Source organism: Grus americana, chromosome 3, assembly GCF_028858705.1.
Source record: "Grus americana isolate bGruAme1 chromosome 3, bGruAme1.mat, whole genome shotgun sequence".
NCBI classification, from domain to species: domain Eukaryota; kingdom Metazoa; phylum Chordata; class Aves; order Gruiformes; family Gruidae; genus Grus; species Grus americana.
This window is the reverse complement of record NC_072854.1, coordinates 93985382-93997886: the sequence shown is the minus strand read 5'-3', so window position 1 is coordinate 93997886 and position 12505 is coordinate 93985382. Positions and strand designations below refer to the sequence as shown.

Sequence of the window (12505 nt, the reverse complement as noted above, 5' to 3'; positions counted from 1 at the left end):
CTGAGAAAAACAGTTTATACATGTGCATGATGGATGTAACTCTGAAGCTTCTCAGGGGCAGCCAGGGAGCATTCTTGGGGTCTTCTCTGTTGTCTTTCAAGTCATCGCTGCTTCTGAAAACACTTTCACAAGAGTAACAGTATCATGAGCAAGCACCGTTCACAAACATGTGTTGTCTTATACCTAAGTCATAGGACTATGAAATTAAAATTCTGGATTCCATTCATATCTCTCTGACTAGCATGGAAAATATAATTGCCTCAGCTCATTTTAACTCCGTGTGCTCATTTCCTCTCTATGTTTTTTCTGTCTGTGCATTCAAACTCTGAGCTTTTGGGGACCAGAGTGGTCTTGTGTAATCAGTAATACCTACTGAGCTCCTATTAAAATTAGGGCCTTAATGTGGTACCTCAACACAAATAATTGATCATACCAATGACTGATAGGATAGGCTAGTGATGGTATAACTCAGATGAACTCCCTTAGATCCTTACATCTTTCATCTCATCAGAGAGCTCTCAAAACACGACAGCCAGTTGGTTACAGAGAACATGCATCTCAGCTGCTTGTTTGAAATATTAATTAGAATGTAAAGAAAATGTGATCCTTGCTACCTGCTATTTATTGGTTCTGGACAATGATTTCTGCCTTCCAACAGCAACCTAAATACAAAGTGTTTTACAAAGCCCAACCATATCTATAATTTATTATTTTAATTTTTTTTCTTCCCGTCTTTCTTGTGCCATCTGATGTATAGCTTTTTCTTTTTTTTCTTCTCCTATGTGAGTGGAAAATTGAATATATTACGTTTGTATAATTTATATATATAAGAAATAAAAATGGTATATACAAATTTATAGTTAACAACACAAGCTACGACAAATCCTTCTTCCTCAGCATCCTAGAGGCAGTTTTCCCTATTCCCTATACTGCGCCTAAGCGCTGGAACATGCACTTCGCCCAGGATATTTTCAAGGAACCTCTGCACCCAAACACATATCTCAGCAACAAGCCTTTATAAATAAAGGACCATGCAGGCGGCAAAACTGTTGTGCACGTGTGAAAATCAAAGACAGCAGATATGAATATGCGTTTAAGATGAGCGTGAAGGACCAGTCTGGAGATGGCAGGAAAGGCACTGTTACAGCCACAGACTGATTTCTTAGAACACGCACAACATGCTAGTTAGTGTGCTACAAAGAGGACTTTAGACCTTGAACCCTTTAAAAGAAGTAGGACTCAAAGTTAGCATGAACTCTTCAGGAGGTAGAACTAACCTCCTCCCATGTCTTCAAATGCCTTTCTTCTCAGTCTTCTCTCTTCTAGCCCTTTGGCTTCAGCTCTATTTGCTTCAACTCACTACTTTAATGGACCCAGCAGGCCACATGCAAAGGTGATGTTTTAAGTACAGAGGATGTGAGCAGCACACTGGGAGGCTGTTATGAGTCTAAGAACTGATCTGTTCAACCTTATTCATTTTGAAGAGCTACTGACATCAATGTGATTACTTGCACGTTCCAAATATTCACCAAAGTTATGGCTGCACATTCCAGGCCAGGATAGAGACATCATTCTGCCCTCTTACCCATGCTAAGAATTTCTTTGATATAAAATAGTCATATTTGGTAAAAATGTTTGTCCTGGTAAATAAAACTGTCAGACTCTATATCTCTATATATCACTTCTGTGGGTTGACACAGTACCTGATTCTTAAGACCATTTATTATACCAATATTAAGCTTCTTGCAACTTGCTTGTGTGCCTCAATCTTAACATGTAACTTATGTAACCCTACACTCCCGTACAAACTTTGTCTAGAATATTAATTTCTAGCCATTGCAGCTCTAGCAGTATGTTTGCAATGTGAATGAAGATCAGTGATTTACAAGTGCCAAAACTAATCAAATGTATTTTGATGACAGAATAATTTCCTTTTTTTTTTTCTCAAAAGCATTTAAAAAATAGATGAGTTGTCCACAGATTCAAGATGAAATTCAGAAGTCATAACTATGGGGAAAATAATGGTGTTTGGTGTGCAGTTGTGAAGTAGCAACAGCAAGTTCTTAGAGAATTCCCAAAACAAAGGGCAAAAAAAATGGCTGAAGACACTAACTACGTGGATGGATAAAACCCAAAACAATGGCATACTGATATGGTTGAAACAAGAGCAGAAAGGGAAAGAAAGGTCCCTCCGCTAAATAAAGTGTGATATAATATTGGTATGGTGTGTCCTTATGGACATTCAAGGCTCTCCTTGTATGGTGCTTGGAACAGCTGGAATTAAACATTACAGGTTACCAGAAAAGCCAAATACAGTGGCTGGTTTAGGAAATTCCTATGCTGGAAAAGTTGCAGAACTCTAAAACGTAGATTGGATGGGGCAAGATTGGGGTATTGAGCGGGACAGGGCCTGGTGGGAGCTCGAAGGAACGTAAAACTGTATCCTGGCTGCAGAGCACATTTAGCCCAGTCTTCTGTCTTCAGTAGCACTCACTAGTGGAAACCTAGGAAAAGCGAGACCAGGACAAGCAAGTATGATACTTTCTACTCTAATATACTTTCTGCTTGTCCATGAATTTTGTGGTTTGTTTATTTAGCAACCATCAATTAATATCTCCACCAAGTTCCTCTCCCATCTTCCATTGAGCCCAAGAAAATTCCTTGTACCTGCAACATCTTTTGCCAAGGAGTCCCACAGCTCTGTTGCACAGAGAAGATCTGATCATGGAGAAGCACTTACTCCTGCCATTGCACCAGCAGTATCCCCTAGCACATGTCTTCAGAGCATCTTTTACCAAGAAAGAGGTGTTTTATTATTCCACAGTCATGTAGAAATTCCTAAGAGTGGAATGCTGTAAGAAATGCAGATTGATTGTGGTAAGAGTACATGGCATAAGTCACAAACGTGTGTATCTACCTCACTAACAGCACATAGCAGTAGCAATTTTAACAATCCCAATAACATCATGCTTTTGGAGACTAACACAGCTTTATTCTTCACTTTCTTTGACATTTGAAAAACTCAGCAAGCTCTAAGGCCGGAAGCAAATTACCTTGCAGTGGGACTGGGGCATCTCCGTTTGGTCTGTGGTTATCACAACCAAAAATGGTTGTCAGCAAACTTATTTTTCACCTGCTCAGTGAATTGCACTGCTCCATTTCTAAGGTCAGTAATCTCAGCCAGGGAAAGGCTAATTGCTAGTAGCTACCATCTGAGATAAGACACATACACCAACAAGTAACCCAGTATGTATCAAATGGGCAAAGAAAGAAAGAGAACCCAGTTAGCATCAAATCATCAAATCCTATGAATCCTCCATATCTACAAAATATCCAGTTGATTCACTTTCACTGCCCTGCCTTAGACAGTAGAATGTTAGACGAATCAAATATTGTGCAGCCATAACACAGCAAAAATGACTGCACCACTTTTTACCTGAACTTGATAAATTCAGTGAGATGGTAGGTGAATGCGCAAATGCAAACAGTTCTGGCAATACCAGCACAGTCTGAAAGCAGAACAAGAAATTTTTAGTTAGCTCTTTGCAAATAGTTTCAGTCTCAGTGGGCATCACGACCATATGAAGATGCCAATTTATTTGAGCTATAACAATATTGCCCTAAAGCAATGCTGTTCTACAGCAGTCAGTTTGACTTCCACTTAAACTCTTCCTATATACCAGTGGTTTGGCATCATTTAGTGAAAGCAAAATCACATATAGCAATTGTATTTCTCCCATCAAGAAATTCAAATGTGTTTTCATACTTGATATTGTCATGATTTAACCCCAGCTGGCAACTAAGCACTACGCAGCTGCTCACTCACCCCCCCACCCCCTCAGTGGGATGAGGGAGAGAATCGGAAGAGTAAAAGTGAGAAAACTCATGGGTTCAGACAAAGATAGTTTAACAGGTAAAGCAAAAGCCGCGCACACAAGCAAAGCAAAACCAGGAATTCATTCACCACTTCCCATGGGCAGGCAGGTGTTCAGCCATCCCCAGGAAAGCAGGGCTCCATCACGTGTAACGGTGATTGGGAAGACAAACACCATCACTCAAAATGTCCCCCCCTTCCTTCTCCTTCCCCCAGCTTTATATGCTGAGCATGACATCATATGGTATGGGATATCCCTTTGGTCAGTTGGGGTCCCAGCTGTGTCCCCTCCCAACTCCTTGTGCACCCCCAGCCATCCCGCTGGTGGGGTGGGGTGAGAGGCAGCAAAGCCCTTGGCTCTGTGTGAGCACTGCTCAGCAGTAACGAAAACATCCCTGTGTTATCAGCACTGTTTCCAGCACAAATCCAAAACACAGCCCTGCACCAGCTACTGTGAAGAAAATTAACTCTGCCCCAGCCCAAACCAGCACAGATATTAACCAATAATAACAGAAAATTATGACCATTTATAGATGAGGCAAAGGAGCAAATTAATAAATAAAAGTTAAAAAAAAAAAAAGAATTGAAAAGGAAACCCCAGCCAAACTAAGTCCAGACTGATATGAAACCTCATCTATGCAGTGACTCGAGCACACATACTCAGACTCTACGACTTAGCAGGATCAGTGGGTATCAGAGCACATGATATCCATGGGCACAATGAGACCCGAATATCAGGAAAGCATGAGGTATGGATGTTAATTTCTCCTTGACTCCTTAAGCAAAATGCAATTCTTATCTTAGTCTGTTCACATTAGTCCTGCAATGAGAACATGTCCTTGAATAAAACAGACCTACTCTATTAATAATTTTTTTTTTTTTTAAACCTGGTATGGTGACCAGGACTGTAAAATGATGATTACAGTGCCCAAAGGTGGTGCGTCAATGAAGGAATATTAGGATCTTCCTGTATAAGGAGGGTGGAGGATAATGCTAATATTCCCTAAAACAGATTGCAAACTCAGTCATGATGGCATGAAAATGAAATGACATCACTAAAATAAATTGCTGTTCACAAGATTAGCTGGCCAATAAGTTATTTTTTAGCCTAGGTTAGGAATGGGTAGCCAGGGAAGAGCCCAAGTAGACTGGAGAAATAAATAGCTCTGTTATACCAAGCACAGATGTTGCAGCAGCCCTGGAAACATTTTGCATTTAAGAGCACATTGTAGGGACCCACACCAAACCTTGGGTTTGAGATCAGCTTCTGTCTCACTGCCAGTTTTCCAGCAGTACGATTAGAACAAAACTTGCAGGAATCTGTATTACTTCATGTGTTACCAGTACTCAGGTTAAACCTACATGTTTCCAGCTTGTTCTGTTGACCCAGTAAGCTCTCAACCTTTCCCTTCAAGAAATCTCATCCACAAAAGCCAGAGCAAGGAGCTCCGGGGTACCACCTTGAAGTGGCTACAAACGACTCGTTCATCTGTTCGCGTAGAAGCCTGAGCGCTCTTGAATCCCATTGAGACGATTAAGGACTCAGCACCTCAGAACAACCAGCTTGCGTGCATCACAGGCTGGGCACACAAGGAAGGGCCGCAGCATGCAGAACTGGGCACGTGCTGAGGTCTCCCAGTGATCCTGCAGTGGGGAAGGGTAACCGGGCCTCAGCTAGCTCTGTTTGGTATACAAAAAAAAAAAAAAAAAAAAAAAAAAAAAAAAATCCCCAAACAAAACACAAAAACAGTAATCAAAAACAATGGATAGCTCTGAGTATGTTGACTTACATTTTTTTTTCTCCCAGTTTTCTGAAGCATTAAGAGGGGTAATACTTAAAGTTGTGAAACTTTCTAAGCTTTGCAGAGCTCTTTGAGAACCTCAAACAAAAAGTACTACACTAGCAAAGGGGACAATTTATGTTTGTTGCCTGGAATTCTGGAGCAAGCTTGGGTGAGGCTGCTTACAAGCGTGAGGCTGTTCTGAAGTTAATACAGGAGGAATATTCCAAAAATGTTGCTCATAGACTCGGAGTCCAGTCCTTCTATCACTTACATCACTGCCAGTGCAGAATAACTCAGATGACCTGACAGGAATGGAAGTGTAAGTCGAGAATAATTTTCTCCCTGAACAAGTCAAAATACCAGCTCTGTCTTCAAACGTCTGTAGCCCCAATGATCTTACTGACTATAATTGGATGAAAAGAGAGCAATATTGTCATGTGAAGCCTGACTTCATGCTCACTAACAGAACCCCCTTCCCGGGGTTCCCTGCTGCTCCCAGCAGGCTGCAGCTCCACCAGGAGCTGTGCGGGAGACAATCCCTGCAGCAGCTTGTGGTTTGGTGGCTTGCTTTTCTTGCCTTTATTAACACAGTGCCACTCATCAATCCTCTCTAGGATGCAAACAAATAGATTATTCTTATTACATCAATTATATACTCCCTAATGAAGGCAGAGAGAGTGCAGCTGTCAGAAAACCCTTTCTTTGCAAAGACCATGCAGGAGCTTTTTTCCGGATTTTCTTTCTCTCTTAGATATTATTTCTGCATGAGTGTCCCGTTCTGTGTTAGTAGTGACACCTGGCTGGCTGATTACTAGGGCAGAAGTTATTTTAATTCGTATTACTCCAGAGTTTCTGGTCCCTTCCAGTTGAGACTATCCATGCCTATCCATATTTTTGCTTTCTGGAGCTAGTCTTGCAAAACTGAAAACCTGTTTTCTGTGATAGCCTCTCTGACATCAGTATTATTACATGAGGAATGTAATCTTATTCGTGTGCTCAAGCCTTATAAAAATTACCTGAGTTACTGGTGCTACAGTGTGCTTTACTCTTACACTGTTGCTCAGGCAATAAGAAGGGAACATGATATCATCCAGACATCATATTGTACTCTTTCCCACTTCTTTTTTTGCCTTTAGAATACTGCAGCTACATAAAAGCGATCTGATTTACTGCCTGGTATTTGGGAAAGTCGTGGCATGGTGTGGCAAGCACACCATCTCAGGAGCCAGGTAGGTGTATGTGGGGCTGATAAGCAGATAGGAGGAGAGTTTTGTTTACTCCACACATAGGGCACCTGCCTATGTGGAGGGAGAGAACAAAATATTCTGCATCCTCCAAATGATGCTAAATGTTTCCTGTTTCACTCCCAGTGCAACCAGGAACCCCAATAACAATTTGCTGTCCAAGGCAGCCCTACGGGAAGTGCTTCTGTGTACAACCCCTTACACCATGGAGGACAGACCACGCAAAGAGTAACTCATAGCCCATAGCTGTGAAAGATACCTGATATGTGCCTCCTTCAAAATGCCATTCTCCTATCAAAGGCGGTGTGAACCAAAGGCTTAGTTAAGCTTGAAGTCCTTTGAAAATCTTATTTTAAACTACAAACATTTCAAATAATTCAGTTTTCACAGCTCCAACTGACTTTTCATAACACAGTTGTTATTCTTACTTGTTGGCCTCTAAATTAGAGGAGTGTTTGGTGGTCTTAGCATTTGGAACCCAATTTCTCTTTTTCAGAAAATTGAAGGTGCTTTACTTTCGTAACAGATGCTTTGTAATTTTTCATTATCTAACTATTAGACAGTGACTCTGATTTTCTCCATATTTTCTGTCTTCTTTTGATTAATCCTGACATCTCCATTAAATTTTATGGAATCATTCACTTAATGACATATTGCTTCCATTTTGTCTTTCCTCTTTCTACATCTGCCTCTCACTCTAGAACAAATTCTTCTGTCACAGCAAGATCAAAAGACCTGCAGCTAACAAAAAAAAAAAAAGGATGGGGGTGTGCTTAAATCTCAGTGACTCAATAAGCTTTGTAAGGCTCAAGACAAAGGACATATGAATTTAAATCTCTATTTTCAAGCAAAGCATGCAATCAGTTTATTCCCTTGCTTTTCTACTGATCCTAAATAACACTAAATCCTCCCAGTTACAATTTTCCAAGAAACAAAGTGGGGTTTTTCATTATTTTCTCCAATATCAATGTGACTTTGCAAGATTGTGAAAAGACTGCCGGTCTGCCCTGAGCAGAGCATAACTTGGGCAAAAAACCCCTCAGATGATTACTTATTACGATCCTTATTATTTTGGTTGTTTTCCTCCAGATCATATACTTTGGCAATTGAGCTGGAAGGACTGATATGGCACTGCTTTTTTCTGAAATGTTTAATTTTGATTTAAGCCTGAAACACTACATTCAGCTAAAATGTGCCATTTTCGTATTCTCCAGCCCACTTGAAAAATCCATTTATTTGTTTTAAAGTAAAATTAACTGCTCAAATGCATAATGTTATAAAGGTATTATATACAAGTATATTACTACAAATATGCATCAATAATATTTTAATGAGCCTACTTTTAATATAGGTTGGGTTTGGTTTTTTTTTTTTTAGAGATCGTCAACATTCATGGACATTTTCTATGGTTGTGTCATATGCCACCAGGACCTGTGGTCAAAGCTGAGTCTTCTCTATGCAGAAACCTCATCTTACCAGATCCTGAGTTATCTCACAGAGCTTGTAGGAAGACAGCATGTGATTTATGAATTACCACACCCAAAGGGGAGGACATCTTGCTCTCTTTCTACTATGAAGACAGGCTGAGAGAGTTGAGGTTGTTCATTCTGGAGAAGAGAAGACTCTGGGGACACCTTATTGCTGCCTTCCAGTACTTAAAGGGGGCCTATAAGAAAGATAGGGATAAACTTCTTAGCAGGGCCTGTTGCAATAGGACAAGAGATAATGGCTTTAAACTAAAAGTGGGTAGATTTACACTAGATATGAGGAAGCAATTTTTTACAACGAGGATGGTGAAACACTGGAATAGGTTGCCCAAAGAGGTGGTAGATGCCCCATCCCTGGAAACATTCAAGGTCAGACTGGACAGGGCTCTTAGCAACTTGATCTAGTTGAAGATGTCCCTGCTCATTGCAGGGGGATTGGACTAGATGACCTTTAAAGGCCCCTTCCAACCCAAACCATTCTATAGCTCTGTGATTCATAAGTCACCTTGAAGATACCCTTAATACAAGTCACATTTAGGCAAAAAGAAAAAAACCAAACCAAACCAAAACCAAAAACCAAAACAGATGACGTTGATAGACACATGCTTCATTTTATATCCCCAATTCACTGTGGGCTTCCCTTCATATGAAACTCCCTCCTTTGTCCGTGAATGTCTTTAATGAGAAACTTAATCAGGAAATATTTTATATGATGGTTATACTGACTATTTGGACCACCACTGGTCCAGACTTTTGCTGAAAAGGAGGACATGACTACTGCCCACCTGATCCAACCTCCTCCCTTCATCCAGCTGGATGGAAAACCACACCGAGTAATGAATTCAGGTGAAAGAAACCTGTAAATGAAAACCAGAGGTCAGTGGAGCTGTTCCCCACTCCGATCACCATGGGGCTGCACAACGTTGACTGAGGCACAAGAGAAAAGGTGACAATGACATCCAGCACTGGTGACGGGGATGGGGGTGAGCCTGCTACTTTTGGAGCTGCATAAGATTTACATGGTCATGTAACCACTACTTTATCTTCCTTCCAACTGCTGATTATCTTGGGTTCATCTAGTGTACTAACAAACTGTTAGCCCCTCGTGAGGTTATTTTTATTTCCACCTGCTAGAAAGGATATATAAATCCGAGGGTGAAGCCTCTCTCATGCTCTGAATTCACAAAGGTATGACATTCATTTACAGTTCATACAGACATACAACTGATAGTTTTGATCCATGTTCATGGCAGACAATATTAATGTTAAAATGAAAAACATTGTTTCAAACTAAAAAGTCAAATCATGCTTTTTAAATTGTTGAAATAAAACAGGTTGTCATTTACAAGAGAAAATAGTTCAGTTGTGAAAAGGACTAAGGGAGATGCTCTTGCCTTTTTTTTTTTTTAATGGACATTCTCTATTTTTTTTTAATGATGCGTGAATCTTCCGGTTAGAGCCAAATACATGCATAGTTTTGACCTCTCCAAATGAATTTTGCCAAGTTCCTATTTATCAAAAAGAGAGTCTGAAAATGTGTCCAGTTTTACTAGTTACCTCTGAATCTACCAAGCTAATATCTCATCCCTTTGTCTGACACAGCAGCAGGTAAGAGGTGGGACATGAAATACCCCATGCTGCTCGACACTGTTCAGTCCCAAAAAATTGCTGTTACCTCAACAGCAGCTTTTGTCCAGCTCTCTCCAAGCTGCTCTAGGGATGCTTAATTAAGACTCACAGTAACTCTGTAAGGTAAGTAAATACTACTGTCATTTTGAAATGAAGTAAGCTAAGCAAAAATAAAAAGAAGTAAAAATGCCGCCTAACATTAAAAAACCCCCATGTGTGAGATGCAGGAGCAGAACTGCAAGAATCAGACTTGTGAGCTTCAGGTACTAACACCAGAAGTAGCTAACAGTTTATACGAAAATCCTGGTGCTCATTAGGTTAATCACCTGTAGAAATCCTTTTCTAGCAGCCTCTTTCTCTGATCATTCCAGTTTTCTCTTTGCCTGGTACATTACGTAAGAGGCCTCTAGGCATAATTAGCAGTTTGGCCTACCGCTAAAAAATTGTGGAAAATATTTTTTATTAATTGCAAGTGTTAACAACTTCACACGCACATTCAGGTGATAAAAGCAACACGCTCTGTTTCTGTTTACCAGGAAGCTGATAAGCAGACATCGAAAGGGTGCTATTCACATACAGCGGGTTTGGTGCCCTCTGCATCACTCTAATGCAGCACCTGAGTCATTCTGCCTCTCAATGACTTAGGGCTCTTGGCAGCCACCAAGCTCTACTTAGAGACAGTTTCAGCCAAGGGAAAGTCAGTTTAGGAACTCACCAGTTAAGGTTTTTTTTCTCTGAGTATATGCGTTTTGCTTTTCATTTCCATGGCCTTTGGGTTCTTTATACTGGATGTTCTTTGAGGGAACAGGTTTCGTATTTGAAAAATGTCTAACAGATAGTGGAAGCTACAAATACATCAGAAATTTTCCTCTAAAAAAAAGTAAGATTAATATATGAATAATGTTTAGTGGGATTCAGATTCAAACCAACAGTTGAGTTGATAAGAGTTGTATGCTTGGCTATCTGAAATTTCATGTTCGCAAGCCAGTATGTTGGTGGTTTCTATGAGTATATACTCTCCCTATATATACGCACACATGTATATACACAAAAGCTTTGTCTAAGGAGTTATTACTGCTTTGATTCACTAACTTTCCTCAGCCACCAAAGTTTGCAGTGACTGTGGGTTCGCAGGAGAAGCAAGGCCCACGCATAATAAATGATATTTGCCCGGTGTCCTCTTGATGAAAAAGACAAGTCTGAATCAACGCCTGGCCACAAACACCCTGAACTGTATTGGAGTAAGCTGGGCTCAGAATCCAGATCCCAATCATGTTGCTAAGGCACAAATTGTTTTATGTCTTCCTTCAGATATCATATCTGTCATTTATTGCACAAGATTCTTGAAGTGCTTTATTGATATTAACAAACAAAACCTACACAATTGCTAAGTGTAGTGCCATTACTGGCATTTCGAGGGAGCTGTGGGAAAACAACTCTGGGGTTTGGCTGGCTGTGAATATCATTAATTGGCTCTTTAGATGTTTTATTCTCTTTGCAGGAGACAAAAGTGGGAAGTTTTAGGAACTGAAAAGTAACAGTGATAGATCTAAGAGCCAATAGAAGAATTCATTTCACACACCCATTAGGAAATCAAGCTATGAAACCATCTTTTTGGGACAGGAATAGAATTATGTGTTTCTCTTACATTTTGGCATTCTCTTACATTAACAGTAAGAAAAAGTAGGCTTACAACGATTCTCAAGGAAGCCTCCAGCCCAGTCTCTTGTTAAGATGTAGGACCAAGAGTTCATAGCAGCAAGATCTAAATACAGATATTCACCTGTGTTGCCCACCACACTTACAGGTATATTCTACTCACTCACATCATTCAGATGCCACTCACACACCACCCATATGTTTATATTTTCATTCCTTTCACAAAGGTCTCCTGTCATTACTCAAGAACAAACTAAATGCACGCAGCTGAGAAACTACACTTGAGAGACCAACCAGGATATAAAAACACATAAAGAATAAACTACCTCAGTAAAAATGAATGTTGAAAACCTAAAAATAGTTACTGCAAAAGTAATTAGGTGAAACAAACAAGGCTCAAAAGAAAACAGACCGAAATGAGCCGTAGCTAGAATTGCTGAAACGTGCCAAGACTTGCGTGAACAAAGATAGCAATAAGAGGACAAAAACTTCGTACTTAGTTAATAAATCAAAGAGAAACACAATTCCCAGACACATGCATAAACCACTGTATCTGTGGAGGAAATAATGCCATATGAGAAATGTGCCACTGAATATATTAAGCAGGGGAGAGACAATTCTGCAGACAAACAAATGGCAAATATCCAGTTGTCTCCCAATTAGAGATATTGACTTTGGCCAAGTATACATCACAAAACAGAAAGGAGTAAATAAAACAGCACAGCTCTTGGAAACAAAAACAATTGCATTATCACCCAGAGATTATCACGAAATAGGTGATGGTGAGAGATTGTGCTGGTTTGGGATGTCAGTATTAGATCTATGACC

General features: G+C 40.1%; 1 long non-coding RNA gene across 7 annotated transcripts in view; it reads right to left on the bottom strand.

The window, feature by feature from the left end:
* Positions 1–12505, bottom strand: part of LOC129205198 (uncharacterized) — a 234219-nt gene that overhangs the window by 45425 nt on the left and 176289 nt on the right. For 6 of the 7 annotated variants that reach the window (XR_008576648.1, XR_008576644.1, XR_008576646.1 and 3 more), the window contains 3 exons: positions 3437–3509; positions 2668–2852; positions 21–122 (listed from right to left, as the gene is read on the bottom strand). This is a non-coding gene — a long non-coding RNA (uncharacterized LOC129205198). The remainder of the gene's footprint in view (positions 1–20; positions 123–2667; positions 2853–3436; positions 3510–12505) is intronic. The other variant, XR_008576645.1, reaches the window with a different exon arrangement.